The sequence below is a fragment of the Mixophyes fleayi genome, chromosome 4 (genome assembly GCF_038048845.1).
Source record: "Mixophyes fleayi isolate aMixFle1 chromosome 4, aMixFle1.hap1, whole genome shotgun sequence".
In the NCBI taxonomy this organism is placed as follows: Eukaryota; Metazoa; Chordata; class Amphibia; order Anura; family Limnodynastidae; genus Mixophyes; species Mixophyes fleayi.
In genome coordinates, this window is record NC_134405.1 from 57,525,437 (window position 1) to 57,543,882 (window position 18,446).

At 41.4% G+C, this 18,446-nt stretch overlaps 1 long non-coding RNA gene across 1 annotated transcript; it reads right to left on the minus strand.

Annotated features, from left to right (window-relative positions):
- Positions 1-16,093: 16,093 nt before the first annotated feature.
- On the minus strand, positions 16,094-17,078 carry LOC142149863 (uncharacterized). The gene is made up of 2 exons (XR_012690894.1): positions 16,661-17,078; positions 16,094-16,325 (listed from the first exon to the last, which is right to left on the minus strand). It is a non-coding gene; the product is annotated as an uncharacterized LOC142149863 (long non-coding RNA).
- Between the last annotated feature and the right edge of the window lie 1,368 nt (positions 17,079-18,446).

The following is an 18,446-nucleotide window of genomic DNA, read 5'->3' on the forward strand; positions in this document are numbered from 1 at the left end:
CTACCATGGGCCACTACCTACACAATAACTCACAGGAATTTAAAATATGTTGGTTGATATTGGAATTTAAAATCAAGTGATTAATATGCTGACAAGTTCCCCAGGGTAGCAGCCACATTTTTTAGGGCCCTGCCCTGCGTGGCCATGTGTTAAGATGGCTCTGGCTGTGGTTTGAGTGTTTAATGTACATCAAAATTGTAGCCAGATATTATGTGTAAAACCTGTGGCATTTATGTCACCATTTAATAAACATGTGTCACAGCAGGGATTATGTACAAGTATAATGGACATCCTCAATCTTATCAAATTAGGTCCATCATTTTTCCAAAATACTTACTATCATCAAAGGCCACTGCCTCTTGGCTGCCCGATGCTGCCTCCTCCAATTGTTGCTCCTCTGGGTCAGCCTCCTCCTCCACTGCAGCTGCTGCCACTAGCACCGGCACAGGCTCCTCCTCCTCCGATGACACAGCCACTGCCACCGGCTGCACCTCCTCCTCCTCCTCCTGTGGCTGGCGCTGCTGGTCGCCCCCCTCCTCCTCTGCCTCCTCCCCCGCCTGCGCCTCCACCACAGCCCGACGGCGTTGCCGGCGTTCCCAGCGTGCCCGGTCTGTTTGAGAAAAGGAAATATAAACAAAAGGACATGTTAACACAATCACCATTTGAAAAAACTGATAGTATTATGACAATCAGGTGATCATACATATTTAATCAACTTTACATTGTCAGCAGGCAGAAATATTAGCTACTTACAATGCAAGGAGGTAAACATGATGAACACAAAGCATTTCACATGACTTGTCAGCCCAGCACAGTGGTCTAGTGGTTAGCACGTCTGCCTCACAGCACTGGGGTCAGGAGTTCAACTCCCTGATGATAGTTACATATGTGTGGAGTTTGGAGGCTTGCTCCATATTTGCATGTGTTGTCTACCACACTCCCCAAACATACTACTGGCCGCCTAATTAGGTTTTGTTCACATTTGGCCGTAGTATGTTTTTTTCATGTAGGTGCTTTTAAGTCATCAAACTCCCTTGGCCCTGGTCAATTAGTTCTCTCTTTACAGGACCACCGAATTAGTGGATGGAGGTCAAAAAGCTTTGAATGTTGAGTATACTTTGGAAATCACCCTTTGTTGGGAGTACCTTACAATCTAAAAGAGTCTAAATAGGCAGTTAAGTAATGATTGATTAGCTATATCTAGCACACTATCTAATCTGTTTGCATCTTATGGGAGCTTGCAAAAATCAGTCTAAACACTAAGGTGTTTTGTCTTTGAAACGTGCCTTTTAAATCTTGACCCAATAATGACAACACATCTTCCACTCCAAAATGTTTTTAAGGTTAGACTAGCAAGTTACAGCACTCGGGTCAAGACTTAGAATGCCTGATTTCCTAAACCACACTTATTGGTAAAAATTGTCACACAAAAACATTTAGGGCAGTAAATGGATAGCACACAAATTTAGGACACAGGAGCCAAAGCTTATTGGGTGCACTGGAAGGGGCATGACCTTTATAGTGTGCTTGCACATTGTTATGTAGGCCATGTCAGGTGTTTAGGGTGAACATATTTACAAACATATAGGGCCTGATTCATGAAGGATCCTTAACTTGAGAAACTTCTTATTTCAGTCTCCTGGACAAAACCATGTTACAATGCAAGGGGTGCAAATTAGTAATCTGTTTTGACCATAAATTAAATACTGACTGCTTTTTCATGTAGCACACAAATATCAACTTTAAACTTCCGTGTACAAATAATCTATCAAGTATCTGTGTGCTAAATGAAAAAACAGTCAGTATTTAACTTATGTGCAAAACAGAACACTAATTTGCACCCCTTGCATTGTAACATGGTTTTGTCCAGGAGACTGAAATAAGAAGTTTCTCAAGTTAAGGATCCTTCATGAATCAGGGCCATAGAGCAAATATATATATATGTTGACTTTTTTTTGGCGATTAGTAGAGAACTCACTTATTCTGATCTCCCTACGGAGCTCCTCCAGAAGCTGGGGCTGGCGGCGCCGGAGATCGCTCCACCGCCGTTGGAGCTGAACGGTGCTCCGCCGAATGTTGTATCGGAGGCGGAGGCGTCTGCGGACCCTTTGATAGGCCCGCACCTTCACCTCGTTGGACACATAACGTCCAGAGGGTACATTGTCCATACCCTCTGCAAGGACTCTCAGCTCACGCCTGCTGAAAATTGCAGCCCTCATTTTGGTATAATGTCTATAACACAAAATGGGGGTCTCTGCGTTCCGATTGGTTCGCTGAGCACGTATGGGCGTGCTCACGTCACACGCGGAGCTTTCACACACCTGTGTTGTGACTCTGATTGTCTCTCCCACCAAGAACATGGCGGGCGCCTGCACTGAGACGAGTACAGTGTGCTCCGCAATTAGGAAGAAGAGTGTACACCTGGTTTATTAATTCAACACTCCATTTAAACCCACCTGTGCTTTGGTCTAGTGCCTGTTCATTCGCTTTTTAGCCTGGATAGAGCACAGTCAAGATTTCATTACATTACATTTGGATGATTGGTCTAAGAAGCCAACAACAAACAGTAAGTACCAAACTAAATCAGAGATTGAAAGATTTTATTATTTTTTGTGTTCTCCTAAAGTTTTCTGCCTACAGTATGCTAAGTTCTTTTGAACCTTATCCATATTCAAATTAGGAGGTTAGCTTTGTTTACCACATTACCTTTTCTTGCTTATAAAAATTAATTTGTTTTTTTTTTTCGCAGCCCTTACCACGCATTACCCAGTTGACTATCAAAATAATTTTTGTCTTTTGTGCCAAACTTTGGAGAAAAGTAAGTATAAGAATTTATCTGAAATTTCTGGATAGTTCCAAAATATTTTTATCTCCTAATGTAGTAAACTGTTTGCTCTGCAATATGTGTGGCCGGAATGTAAAAAAAACTGCTAAGCAAAGGGCCCCTGGCCTCACATTTAACATGTAAAGTTTTCAATAGTAGCCTACAGTATGCTAAGTTCTTTTGAAACTTATCCTTGTTCAACGGCATAATAACTAGCTCATTGCATTGATGGACACATGGGTCCAAATGTATACACTTATTTTGCCCACATACCTCCACAATTGCATTTGGAGTACACACTTAAGTGTGTTGCTGGCTGATTTGTAACCAAATATTAATAATAATTACACAATATAGAGTTTGCAACTGAGTGATATCCTTCATTTTGGTGTGTTGCTAACCTGTAAACTAGGGATGTGCACCGGCGACTTTTGAGGTCTCGTGTTTTGTGTTTTGGATCCGGATTTTCGTTATTTTTGGGGTTCGGATTTGTCTCGCAAAACACTTGACGAAAGGTCTCGGTTCGGATTTAAGGTTTTGGATTCGGATTTTTTTTGAAAAAAACATAAAAAGTTTAAAAATCAAGTTTTTGGGCTTATTTTCACTCCTAGGCTATTATTAACCTCAATAACATTCAATAACAAGCATTTCCACTAATTTACAGTGTATTCTGAACACCTCACAATATAGTTATTAGTCCAAAACGTTGCAACAAGGTATCTTTCTGGACTGCGTAGAGGAGTGGGTCACCACAATATCTATTAAAAACCCTGAACTTTTATGAATCGCACCAATAAATGTACCTGGACTGCGTAGAGGAGTGGGTCACCACAATATGTATTAAAAACCCTGAACTTTTATGATTCGCACCAATAAATGTACCTGGACTGCGTAGAGGAGTGGGTCACCACAATATATCTTAAAAACCCTGAACTTTTATGAATCGCACCAATAAATGTACCTGGACTGCGTAGAGGAGTGGGTCACCACAATATATCTTAAAAACCCTGAACTTTTATGAATCGCACCAATAAATGTACCTGGACTGCGTAGAGGAGTGGGTCACCACAATATCTATTAAAAACCCTGAACTTTTATGAATCGCACCAATAAATGTACCTGGACTGCGTATAGGAGTGGGTCACCACAAGATATATTAAAAACCCTGAACTTTTATGATTCGCACCAATAAATGTACCTGGACTGCGTAGAGGAATGGGTCACCACAATATCTTAAAAACCCTGAACTTTTATGAATCGCACCAATAAATGTACCTGGACTGCGTAGAGGAGTGGGTCACCACAATATATATTAAAAACCCTGAACTTTTATGATTCGCACCAATAAATGTACCTGGACTGCGTAGAGGAGTGGGTCACCACAATATCTATTAAAAACCCTGAACTTTTATGAATCGCACCAATAAATGTACCTGGACTGCGTAGAGGAGTGGGTCACCACAATATATCTTAAAAACCCTGAACTTTTATGAATCGCACCAATAAATGTACCTGGACTGCGTAGAGGAGTGGGTCACCACAATATATTAAAAACCCTGAACTTTTATGAATCGAACCAATAAATGTACCTGGACTGCGTAGAGGAGTGGGCACTGGGCACCACAATAAAATATATAAAAAACCTTCAACAGGTCTGCATTACACTACACATACGGCTGCTCCTCCATCCTCTCCATCATATACATGTTGGAGTTTTAGCGTGTGACAACCTTTTGTTTTTGATAATGTCAGTGCATTTTGAATATTTTTCAATTTGCCCCACACCACTGAATGTACTTTATCAGTTTATCTATGATACGCATCTATCTATCTTGACTGCGTAGTGTGGTGGCCCCGGTACACAATTTTGTACCGAGGCCACAATATAATTAAAAAACCCTCCACGTGTCAGAATTCCACCAAACAAGTATCTGGACTGCATAGTGGGGTGGCCCCGGTACCCAATTTGATACCGGGGCCACAATACCTCCTCCAAACATGGTACAGACAATTCGTCATTGAGAGATCCCAGACAGACAGGGTCGAAGTGTTATAGTTTGACTTTGTAAACCCAAAAAAATGTCCCTGTTGCACATAGTCGTGCAATGAAGACTGACTTTTTCATTTAAAGGCACGATCTTTCAAGTGTAGTGTTTGTAAGTCTAAGTCATATTATACTTTTGGTAAAATTGGTTTATTTTGTTCCTCTTTATGGTAATTAGTAATAGAATTAAAGTATGAAATAGAATTAAAGTATGAAATAGAATTAAAGTATGAAATAGAGTGGTATATAGAGTTGTAGTGTGGTATAGATAGAGTGGTCCACACAATATAATAATAATAAAACCCTCAACTGGTCTGAATTCCACCAAACAAGTATCTGGACTGCATAGTGGGGTGGCCCCGGTACCCAATTTGATACCGGGGCCACAATACCTCCTCCAAACATGGTACAGACAATTCGTCATTGAGAGATCCCAGACAGACAGGGTCGAAGTGTTATAGTTTGACTTTGTAAACCCAAAAAAATGTCCCTGTTGCACATAGTCGTGCAATGAAGACTGACTTTTTCATTTAAAGGCACGATCTTTCAAGTGTAGTGTTTGTAAGTCTAAGTCATATTATACTTTTGGTAAAATTGGTTTATTTTGTTCCTCTTTATGGTAATTAGTAATAGAATTAAAGTATGAAATAGAATTAAAGTATGAAATAGAATTAAAGTATGAAATAGAGTGGTATATAGAGTTGTAGTGTGGTATAGATAGAGTGGTCCACACAATATAATAATAATAAAACCCTCAACTGGTCTGAATTCCACCAAACAAGTATCTGGACTGCATAGTGGGGTGGCCCCGGTACCCAATTTGATACCGGGGCCACAATACCTCCTCCAAACATGGTACAGACAATTCGTCATTGAGAGATCCCAGACAGACAGGGTCGAAGTGTTATAGTTTGACTTTGTAAACCCAAAAAAATGTCCCTGTTGCACATAGTCGTGCAATGGACAGTTACTTTTTTATTGAAAGACTCAAGCTTTCAAGTGTAGTGTTTATAAAATATAAACAACAATACAGTAGTTTTAGAGCACGTCAATACCTCTTGTTTTAAATTATGACACGGCATTTTACTTTTGGTTTAATTTTTTGTATTTTTTTAAATTTGGTTTTACTTTTTGAACATGGCAAACGACTGTTGATTGGTCATATAATGCAAAAAAAAAAGGTCCAAGATGGAATTGTCCTTGGGCCCTCACACCCACCCTTATGTTGTTGAAATAGGACATGCACACTTTAACAAACCAATCATTTCAGCGACAGGGCCTACCAAACAACTTTGACTGAAATGATTGGTTTGTTTGGGCCCCCACACCAAAAAAGCTATTCATCTCTCCCTGTACAGACTAAACAGGCTCTACTGAGGCAAGATGTCGTCCTCATCCTCAACCTCTGATTCCTCTCCCCCTACAGTGTGTACTTCCTCCTCATCACACATTATCAATTCGTCCCCGCTGGACTCCACAACCACAGGTCCCTCTGTACTATCTGGAGGGCAGTGCTGTACTTCATTGAGGAATTGATTATTCATTTTTATAAACATCATTTTTTCAACGTTCTGAGGAAGCAACCTCCTTCGCCGCTCACTGACCAGGTTCCCCGCTGCACTAAAAACTCTTTCCGAGTACACACTGGAGGGGGGACAACTCAGGTAAAATAGAGCCAGTTTGTACAGGGGCTTCCAAACTGCCTTTTTTTCCTGCCAGTAACAATATGGACTGTCTGACATGTCTACTTGGATGGTGTCAGCAAAGTAATCATCCACAATTTTTTCTATTGTGACAGCATCCAATGCAGCGACAGTAGACATGTCTGCAATGGTTGGCAGGTCCTTCAGTCCGGACCAGATGTTATCAGCATCCCCGCCAGTGCCTCTTTTGGGAAAACTGAGCTTTTTCCTCGCAGCCATAGATGTGGAAGAAAATGAGGGTGGAGCTGTTGGCATGTCACGGTCCTCTTCAGAGGACAATCTCCTGACCAGCAGGTCTTTGCACCGCTGTAGACTTGTGTCCGCCGGAAACAGAGACACAACATACGCTTTAAACCGAGGATCGAGCACGGTGGCCAGAATGTATTCCTCTGACTTTAAAAGAGTGACCACCCTCGGATCCTGGCAAAGCGTACGAAGGGCTACATCCACAAGAGCTACATGCTTGGTGTAATCGCAATGGCTTACCAGCTCCTCCCTCACTTTCTCCAGCTGCTTCTGCAACAGCCTGATCAGGGGAATGACCTGACTCAAGCTGGCAGTGTCGGAACTGACTTCTCGTGTGGCAAGTTCAAATGGCTGCAGAACCTTGCACAACACGGAAATCAGTCTCCACTGCGCTTGACTGAGGCGCATCCCCACTCCTTTGCCTATGTCATAGGTGGCTGTGTAGGCCTGAATGGCCTTTTGCTGCTCCTCCATCCTCTGCAGCATATAGAGGGTGGAGTTCCAGCGCGTCACAACCTCTTGTTTGAGGTGATGGCAGGGCAGGTTCATGCTTTTTTGATGTGCCTCTAGTCTGCGGTAGGCACTGGCTGAATGCCGAAAGTGTCCAGCAATTTTGCGCGCCACCGCAAGCATCTCCTGCACACCCCTGTCACTCTTGAGGTAATGCTGCACCACCAAATTAATGGTGTGGGCAAAACATGGGACGTGCTGGAAATTGCCCATATTTAATGCCCGCACAATGTTACTGGCATTGTCTGACACCACAAATCCCCATGAGAGTCTAAGTGGGGTAAGCCACTGGGAGATAATTTCCCTCATTTTCTCTAATATGTTGTCAGCGTTGTGCCTCTTATTAAAGCCTGTAATACACAATGTTGCCTGACTTTGCACGAGCCGCCATTTTGTAGTTGCTGCTACTGATGCAGCTGTTGCTGCGGAAGGGGATGCATCTACCCAGTGGGCTGTCACAGTCATATAGTCCTTCGTTTGCCCAGAACCACTTGTCCACATGTCCGTGGTTAAGTGGACAGTGGGTACAACCGCATTTTTTAGAGCACTGAGGACACTTGATCGTACTTCTCTGTACATTTTTGGTATCGCCTGCCTAGTGAAGTGGAATCTCGACGGGATTTGGTACCGGGGACACAATACCTCCATCAACCCTCTAAATCCCACTCCACTGATGGCGGACACCGGGCGCACGTCTAACACCAACATTGCAGTTACAGCCGCAGTTATACGCTTTGCAATAGGGTGACTACTATCGTATTTTGTGGTCATGGCAAACGACTGTTGGACGGTCAATTGTTTTGTGAAAGACTTAGCGGTCTTACGACTTCCCCTCTGGGAAGATGACCGACTAACAGCAGCAACAGCAGCAGTGGCAGTAGTAGGCGTACCGCTGCAGGATTCCTCGGATGAATCCCGTATTGAGGAGGACTCAGTCTGGCTGCTGACTTGGGCTGCAGGACTGAATCTGATGGAGATTGTGGAGGAAGTTGACGAGGAGGGTGTTGCTGGTGTGTATCCAACTGGACCACGGGATTTAGGTGTCCCTGTACCGATGAGGGTCCTAGCCCCAGTTCCTGAACTAACCACTGAACTATGAAGGTTATTCAGGTGACGTATAAGGGAGGATGTTCCTAGGTGGGCAAGATCCTTACCCCTGCTTATTTGAGCTTTACATAAGCTACATATGGCCATACATTGGTTGTCTGGATTTGGATAAAAATAACTCCAGACCGAAGAGGTGCATTTTTTGGTCTTCTGACCAGGCATGACGATGGGCTTTTTCATCCCATGGACATCAGCTGTTTCCCCCCCTGGTGCCTCATTTACAATAACCACATCACCATCCTCATCATCAAGTTCCTCCACAGCGCCAGCAACATCATCAATAGCCTCCTCCCGAGCCACCTCTTCCCGTACAGTGATGGGAAGGTCAGGCTTGACAACCACCAACACCCTTGGACTCGCCTTGTGGATTTGTGATAATTTCTCTTTAGAAGGCAGAGTTGTTTGCTGTTTTGTTGCTGACAGCATAACTCTCTTCAATTTTTTGTAGGGGGGGGGAGGAGGAGGAGGGCTAAGATCCGTGGGTGAAGCTGAACCACTAGTCATGAACACGGGCCAGGGCCTAAGCCGTTCCTTGCCACTCCGTGTCGTAAATGGCATATTGGCAACTTTACGTTTCTCCTCAGATGATTTTAAGTTTCTCTTTTTGCTACTTTTTCTTAACTTGGGCTTTTTGGATTTTACATGCCCGGTACTACGAGATTGGGCATCGGGCTTGGAAGACGACGTTGATGGCATTTCATCGTCTATGTCATGACTAGTGGCAGCAGCTTCAGCATTAGGAGGAAGTGGGTCTTGATCTTTCCCTACTTTATCCTCCAAATTTTTGGTCTCCATTATATGTAGCACAAGATACTGCAGAATGTGTGAACTTGGTAATATTGCAGTACCAATGGACTTATACTGCTGTATTGGTTTTGCAAATTTGGTTATAATAATTATTATATATTTTTTTTTTTTAACATTTTTTATTTTTTTTTACTTTTTTTTAATTTTTTAAAAACTTGGGAATAATGGGGAAATAACTATGCCCTTAGAAGCACAGAGCACAGGACACAGCACCACTGGACTGAACAGGACACGGCACAGGACCCAGCAGCACTACGGAACTCAGCAGGACAGAGCACAGGACACAGCACCACTGGACTGATACTGCAGAATGTGTGAACTTTGTAATATTGCAGTACCAATGGACTTATACTGCTGGATTGGTTTTGCAAATTTGGTTATAATTATTATATATTTTTATTTTTTTAAAAATTTTTTATTTTTTTTTACTTTTTTTTTATTTTTTAAAAACTTGGGAATAATGGGGAAATAACTATGCCCTTAGAAGCACAGAGCACAGGACACAGCACCACTGGACTGATACTGCAGAATGTGTAAACTTTGTAATATTGCAGTACCACTGGACTTTTACTGCTGAATGTGTGAACTTGGTAATATTGCAGTACCAATGGGCTTATACTGCAGGATTGGTTGTGCAAATTTTGTGGAATTTAAAAAAATACCAAAAACTAATTTAATTTTTTTTAAACACAGGGGAATATTGGGGAAATAACTATGCCCTTAGAAGCACAGAGCACAGGACACAGCACCACTGGACTGAACAGGACACAGCACTGGACCCAGCAGCACCACTGACCTCAGAAGGACAGAGCACAGCACACAGCACCACTGGACTGATACTGCAGAACACAGCACAGCACAGCACAGCACAGAACTAAACAGCACAGCACAGAACTAAACAGCACAGCACGAGATCTACCAGGACAGAGGACCACCTAACACACCCTCCCTCTACCCTGATCAATGCCCGAGTGAAGATGGCGGCGACTAGCGGGGAATTTATAGGATCCGAGTATCGCGAGATCCGACAACGGGATTATGAGTCAGAGCCTCAGTTTCATATTTGAATTTGGCGCCAATACCCGGATCTGTCTCGGATCCGACTCGGATCGGCAATGTTCGGGTGGGCTCGGATTTCAGATATCCGAGCCCGCTCATCTCTACTGTAAACCAATGTTATGGTTTGAAAAGTGAAGAGTAGTAGTAGTAGTAGTAGGAGAATGTTGCTATAGTATTTGACTAATATGTCAGTCAAAATGCAGTGGTCAAACTAAATGGCCGTTAAATAGACAAACCACAATGTTTATTATAATAAGGGGCATGTGTTTTAGACCTAGTTAGAAGTTTGTGAAATTGTACCTTATGTAGGGGGGGAATGTGCTTAGATTCTGTATCACCACCTGACTGTGTGCATTGCCTATAAAGACACAACTTATCTTTGAAATAGGAATATGTCTGATGCTGGCCCAAGTAATGTGGAGGCACCAGGGCTGCCAACTAGGCGTAAAAACAACTTCATAGAGGAGGAGCTGGAGGTGCTGGTAGAAGGGGTTCTGGCGAGGTTCCACAGTGGGAACCGCCAAATAATCGGACGCGAGCGCCAAACCCATTGGCAGGAAATCACAAGGCTCATAAATGAAATATCTCCGTATGAGCGTACAAAGGTTGAAGTACAGAAAAGGTACGAATTAAATTTAAAAATAATAGCCCTATTTAACTTTACTGACTGTGTCTATTTGTCAAATAATATATATAGATATCGCTAGAGATAAATATGGATATTGTGACATAGTAGCATTAGTCACCTGTGAGGTGAAACCACCTTGTGACTCCAATGCATTTGTTGATCAGGCCTTTTGTTTTCATAAACTAACACCATGGCCCTTGGTCACATTGACATAATATGTTTACCACATTATACGCGCTTCAAAAGAGCAAAATCTGTATTACTGTGTGTGAAGGTTAAATTGGTGTGATTAGCAAACGTGCAATGTATTTTAATGAAAAATGTGTCATTTTGAGTTGAAGGTACTATGTGAGGCAATAATGTTTGTCTATTCCACAGATGGGCAGACTATAAAGGACGCCTGAAAGCTCGTTGAGATTCACAGGCATGCTCAAGGCACTGGTGGGGGGCCTCCACTACGTACTATTTTAACACCCCTCGAGGAGCGGGCGAGGGCTGCAATAGCCCTGGTGGAGATAGTTGGGGTGGGCGACATAGACACTGGCTCTAGCCCATCCCGAACAGGAGAGGCCGCTCCACTAGGTACATGATGAGTTTGCTTACTTAATGTCTGTAAAGCTTTGTATCTGTCTGAGTAAAAGTGTCAACTCTCAGGATGTGTGTGTGAAGGTAAACTTCAATTGCACAATGTGTTTGCCTATCACATAGTAGGAAATTAAATTTACACACTGAAGACAAATGGTCTCAATATGTAGGGCTCATCCTAAAATGTCAGACCATAAGTGGCAATGTTTGTATTTGGGGAGCGGAAAGGGCTGCTAGCACATTCAAGGGAAGCTGACACTTTACCAATGCTACATCACGGGTTGTAAGATGTTTTTGCCAATATAATATCGCACCTTACTCATTGATTCTAATTACTTTATTTTACTTATTATCTCTCTACAGCATGTGAGCAGCAGGCGCCTGCTTCACCAGTGGATGAAGAAGTTGCCCGTGATGTGGAGGAGCCTCAGCTGCCTCCAGCTGAATATGTAAGGCAGCGGACACTCGCACGCGCAGCCGAAAATCTTAAAGACGTCACTCTTGCACAGAATGTTCACCTGTCACACATATCAAGCACTGTCCAACACACAGATCAGCAAATCGACCGTCTCACTAACACTCTCTCCGATTTCATGAGCACACACACCTCTTTACTGACGACACTCGCCACCAAAATTGATAATTTAAATACTTCAGTGACAAATATTGCAACACTCCTGGGTGATATCTTGCATGTCCACTCCCAACGCACCTCCGGCACAATCCCTTCACCCAGCTCAGATTATTTGTTCGGCAGCCCCCATACCCAGTTGTCTGTCGCCTCCGCCCTCCCTGATGTGTCTGTCGCCTCCGCCCTCCCTGACCCCGAACTATGTCGTCTTATGTGTTTAGCCTTTGCTCGTGGCTATGGCCAATCCCCTGTTGTGCCCACTTCCCCCTCGCCTGTCGTGGCCCCATCCCCATCCCCTGACCCTGCACCTTCACCTCGTCGGACACAACCCGCTTGCCTTGCCCCATTGCCTGGTTCCTCTGACTCCTCTACATCACGGGTGACAAGAAGTCGGAGTAGGGGAGCCTCCCGTCCAACCGGCTTTAAAAAAACACGGAAAAAATAATTTGTATTGTTTTAACCTAACAAATATAGTTTAATATATGACAAAAATATGTATATTTTTTTTTTTATAATAAAAATACTACTGAAATGTCTATTTCTTTTGTACGGCAGATTCCATAATGTTTTTTGTAATAACAATGCTTGTTATCAAGTCTAACCATAGTATAATCTCCAAACAAACTGGCTGATTCATTAACGTATTCAAACAAATATGTATCTAATATCAGTGTGCTGACCAAAACCATGCCATGGCCCTGATTGAGTAATGAACCTAGATGTCAAGGATACATATTTCTGAATGCTGCTCAAAAGCCTTTTAAAATGCAAGTGGTGCAAATTAGCAATAGGTTTAGAGCACGAAAATAAAAAAATGTCTGTATCCTAATGTACCGCACAAATACTTGATAGCTTATTTGTACACTGAAATGTTCATGTCAGGTAGGACCTCTCCTACCCCAAAATTACATCTCCAATGACATTTTTGGTTTACACTCCCCTCCAAACTGACATGCTTTGCCCTTGCTTAGTTACTTTGCCTTACCTTTCCAGAATGATTCTGGCCCATGGTTTGCTGAAGAAGACTTAAACAAGAGGTGTATCAAGGTAAGCTTCTTAATGCTTTTGCCACAGTGTTTCTTTATTTGCCTTACAAAATAATTGCAAACACAACCTGCAACTACAGTGCCCCTTTAGAGGTAGGGCAAATCATTCTGTCAAGAAAGTATTGCATTTGCAAACTGTAACCTGACACAAAGGAGCCACAAAAGACAGGTGTTAAGGTAACCCAAATAAATTTAAAAAAATTTTTTCCCATGATGGCACAGGACAAATATTGTTAACTACTATTTTGTACAGGTAAGAATCTGTGCTAATTCTAAAAATCTAATAAGGGATTTGTATTTAAGATTAGTGCTAATGCACAGTGTGTGGTACACTCGACGTCATTTAGCATAACAGTTATTTACAAGTAACCTCATGACCTTATTGCACTAAGCACATATAGGTTGGGTCTCACATTTGGATCTTAGGTGCACTTACCCCATCAGCCGCTGTCATATCACAGCTACCTGGGTGCCTTCTGGTCGTCAGCAACATTCCCGTCCTCCACAGCTCCGTTTGTAATCAAACACACACTGTTTGTTCTGCTGCATGTGCACAGGCATCTTGGATGCAGTCAGGTGATCATTCCAGATCAACCAGATTCAGCACCTGTGATCCCATTAAGTGCTCAGCCAATAGTTGCTTGGGACAAACTATTTAAAGCTGCTGCTGTGATCTGTTCATTGCCTGAACAACACACTTCTCTCCAGTGGATAGTTATTGGCCCCAGTGTTTCTGGCTGCATTACAAAATCAGTGTTTGTGTCCACATTCTCAGGCTGCTCATTCCCCTGCTAGATTGGACAATCAGCAAGAACATGAGCAGGAAGATCATCCAGGCTGCTCTGTTCAGATTCACACCTGCTGCAGGTAATCCCAAGGGTCCCTGATTCGGATCAAGAAATACAGACTAACGTGACAGTTTGACACACTATAAGGGTGTATGTAGTGCTGTGTGTCTGACTAATCATGTAAGACGCAAATGAAAAAGCTTGGAGTATAGATATGGTTTGGTCAGGCAAAGAAGCACACTCTGTAATACAAGTAAGTAGACTCCAAGAGGTAGTTTGTCCACCAAACTCCTCTATCCTGTAAAGACTTTTCCAAACTATGATCTGATCCCCCCAATCCATGATAGTTTAAACCAATCTGGAACCTTGAATACATTATTATAACAAACAGACCCTAGAGTTTCTTACGTAATGTACACTGATACATTCATTGTTAAAGTGGGCACGTCACTTGGATTTGGCTCCCTTCCAGTTTTGGAAAACATTTATGCAAGGCCAAGCAATTTTATATAACGGGCAACATATCATTTGAAGCTTGGTATGTTGTGATTTCTTGCCAATACAGACACAGGTACCCATTGCACACATTCACCCTCTATAAGCCAAAAAAACTGGATGCCTCACCTAACAATGTAAACATCAACAATATCTACCAGACATTAATCCCTCAAAATACTGTGTGCTCGGCCCAACACTCTTGGATTAGATCAGGGGTAGGCAAACCTGTCCTCAAGGGCCATATCCAGTTCATGTTTTTAGGATTTCTGTCTGTAGAAACAGGTGGGATAATTACTGACCCTGCCAAATAGATTAACTCAGCTGTACATGATTAAAGAAATCCTAAAAACATGAACTGGATATGGCCCTTGAGGACAGGTTTGCCCACCCCTGGATTAGATGGTGGTAAAGGAATTTGAACATGGAGCCATAATCCTAAAGGGAGGATATCTGTACATTAAGGCTTTGTACTTCCCTTGCCCAAGGCATGGACAAATGCTGCAAATTATTGTTAACATTGACTAGCATGTTTAAACAGACATAGGTGGTATTACGACACACACTTTGAAGAGAAACAAAGGTGGAATGTTAATTTGTCACTACTTTCCACTTTCAGAGGGCAAGCTACATGAAAATGGTATTGAGAATAAATTTCACATTTCTACACCACAATAACATTGGAGACCTGCATTATCAGGTTCAGCAAACATATCAAGTGACTGCTGCCTAACAATGGGTAATCAGACTAATGTAACTAGTTCTCATGTGGAGTATCTATGGTGGCTGTAAGTTTACATATAGCTGCCTTGACCAATTAGCAAACTAGGGGCCTGATTCATTAAGGATCTTATGTCATTTTTTGCTTATCTTAAGCTAATCCACTCTGTTCATGCTTAGAAAAGGGAGATAAGAAGCAAAAGCCACTGCATAAGTGACGAATTTCTTACGCTAGGATGAAAATCCATCTTTGCTTCACTCTTATCTCCCCGTTTCTTCGTAACAATAAGCATCTTACCTTTTGCACAAGATAAGAAGATTACTAATGATTCAGGCCTTAGGTGATGGTATTATGGCCTTGTAGCAAGACTCCACTAGCTTAGTGCCCTAATGCATTCCCCATAATTGTTAGTGTGGGGTTTGTGTCTGGCATGTGGGTGTTGGAACACTTTGAAACAAAGTGCCACTAGCACAAGCGAAAAATATTGTTATCCCATTTGGCCAAGGGCCAAAAGTTGGTAGTGTGTGACCTGACACTGCTAACATTTTTGCTTTCTTTATATACATTTACCTGTAATGTGATGCCTATATTCCTACGCACATCACATGTTCGCTCTAAAAGGTGAAAGTGTCCAAACAATTTACTACTAAGCACCAAACACACATACAAACCTCCACACTATAGACATTTTTTAAAACTATACATTTACCCCATTGAGCGTGTTTGTAGGCTATGGTGTATCTGTGGCAAAGGAGAAAATAACCACACCTAGATTTCATATATTCATTTAAAATAAAACCTGTTCCACAATAGTTTTGAAAGCACTACACATGGATTTATGGGTATTAAAATATTAATCAGTGCACTGTAGTAATGGTACAAAATGGCATGACAACTGATTGCTGACACATTTGCAGCATAGGCTAGATTTATTACATATATGAATTCAAATGTGCTGACAAAAACAAAGCAAACAAGGTAATGGTCTGTGTGTGTAAAAATGCCTTGGATTAAGAGATGACAATCTGGCCAGACTGAAGAGAGACATAAGCAGGCTTGGAGCTCTGGAGAAATTTAACAACATGTAGTGAGACACGAATTGCACAAATCCAAAATCCACGCCAACACACCCTGTTGAACGAAAGGCAACAAATTAATATGGCAATATTAGGTCAGACAACTTGCATTTTGATATCAAGAGATTGAGCAATGTATTGGCATGTGTAAAAAAGCCAGTAATATTATAGTGTATAATAATGGCTTGTGTGTTTGGACTATACCTAGGATTCTGAATGCACTATTTGACTTAATTTGAAACACCAAACCCATATGTTACATAGCTAGCATCTGCCCATATGTTTTGTTTGTGCAACCACACATTGCAGGCTTAGTAACGACGACATTATTGTATGGAGCACACTCACTGGCCAATCACATTTTAGTGCAGATAGCACTATACTACTTACATTTGAAAACACCCTTCACCATGGCAACATCCACCAACTCCAAAAGGAAGTGCAATGGCAGAAAAGCCAGCACTGCAGGCCAAGTGTAATCTAAAGGCTGTAGATATAAGAAAAACAAATAAAGTGTCAATAATGTGCACTTCTCAACACTATATGTGCTGATCAATAAACTGTAGAAAAACCAAACATCAATTATGTTGCCACATTAGGCTGTTGATTTAAACTACCCCATTAACGTGCATTTAGCTAAAGACATTAAGGCTAAACTTGGAGGCATGAAGCTATACTTTCTACACACATTGTAAAGGTAAAATACAGGTAGGCATGGTTTTTCCCCTATTATTACACATATAAACCATTTCAGTAACACACCAGACCATGTCTATTCATATTCCCATTTTGAATAACCATACCTTAGATAATCTACCCTTGACTAAGCTTGCACATGATTTGACCACTGATCTTTTAAATGTGAAGATATTTATGTTTTGTTCCAAAAAAAAAAAAAAAATTAAATAAAACATTGACCCCTTACATTGTAACATGCTTTGTCCACTAGAACATTTACTTATTTTTTATCCTTTGCTCTCCTTAATGACTCAAGCACAGAGTGTTAATGTGTCTTTAAGGTAGGGTCTGAAAAACCACACTTCAAATAAAAGGTATTAGAAAAAGAAAAGAGAAAAAAAAAACAAACAGTATGGACATTCTTAATGCAAAGTATTTTAACAAGGGGTATGTAATTTTCTGTAGGTAAGTAGAGATTATAACGATTATTACAGATGTCATTAATGAGCTAAGCTGTTAGTGTTGTGGCAATAGTATGGGTAAAATAGTTTTAAGTACAATTCTATGAGGTATTATTCATTTGCATTTGCTACATTTAGATGTGCCACGATAGTGTAGTGGTTATGTATTTCACCCCCCAATACTAAGTGCAGAAGTTCGAGGCCCCAGGTCAACCCTAAGCACCAAGTGAGTTAATAAAACACATTATTAAGCATACTCCTAAAAGTAAAAAACTATATGCAACTGCTTGTATTTAGCGTAAGATTCGCGAACACGCTTAATTCGCATTTGTTTGGTGACATTTTTGCAGCTCCTGCTGCTTTAGTAAAACAGTGTTTTTATTAATGTGTGTGTTTATCTAGGGTTAATATTTTAATACCACGTTATCCATCATGCTGTTCATATTAATTGCAACATGGCCAATTTATCAGGTCTAAGACAGTCATTCAGCTGTGCTAACTAGTTAATGTGCAGTTTGGTGTTGGTGTTTCAATGTGAAGTATAACTCGGTGAATAAAGAAATGAGCTTGCAACAACAAGGTAATGAGTTTGAACCCTGAATGATGCGTGTATGTGGCTAACCTTGGTATATTTACAAGTTTGAGGGTATTTATTCCACTCTGTGACTTAGTATATGTTTTGGTGTGTAAGGTGGCTATATGTAATGTTCAACAGTGTTATCAGCTACAACACAGCAAAGCAGTTGTTGGCAAAGACTTTGGATTTCAAAGACATGTGAATTCTGTACTGGCAACAGTGGAAAAAGCTAAGTGCTCCACCAAATCAAATTGTAGAAATGGGAGCAATAAATGTTCTATTTTTGATTTGTATTTATCAACATGGATATATTTCGATATGCATAAATTGTGACTCTGCATGCACCAAATCTTTCTGGGTATAATATTTCCAAGTATTGGCATTTTTCCCCATGTTTTAAGGGAAACAACTTATGCTAGAAGTTGCTGGTCATCTTTAATTTGTATTCTATTCCCTTGAC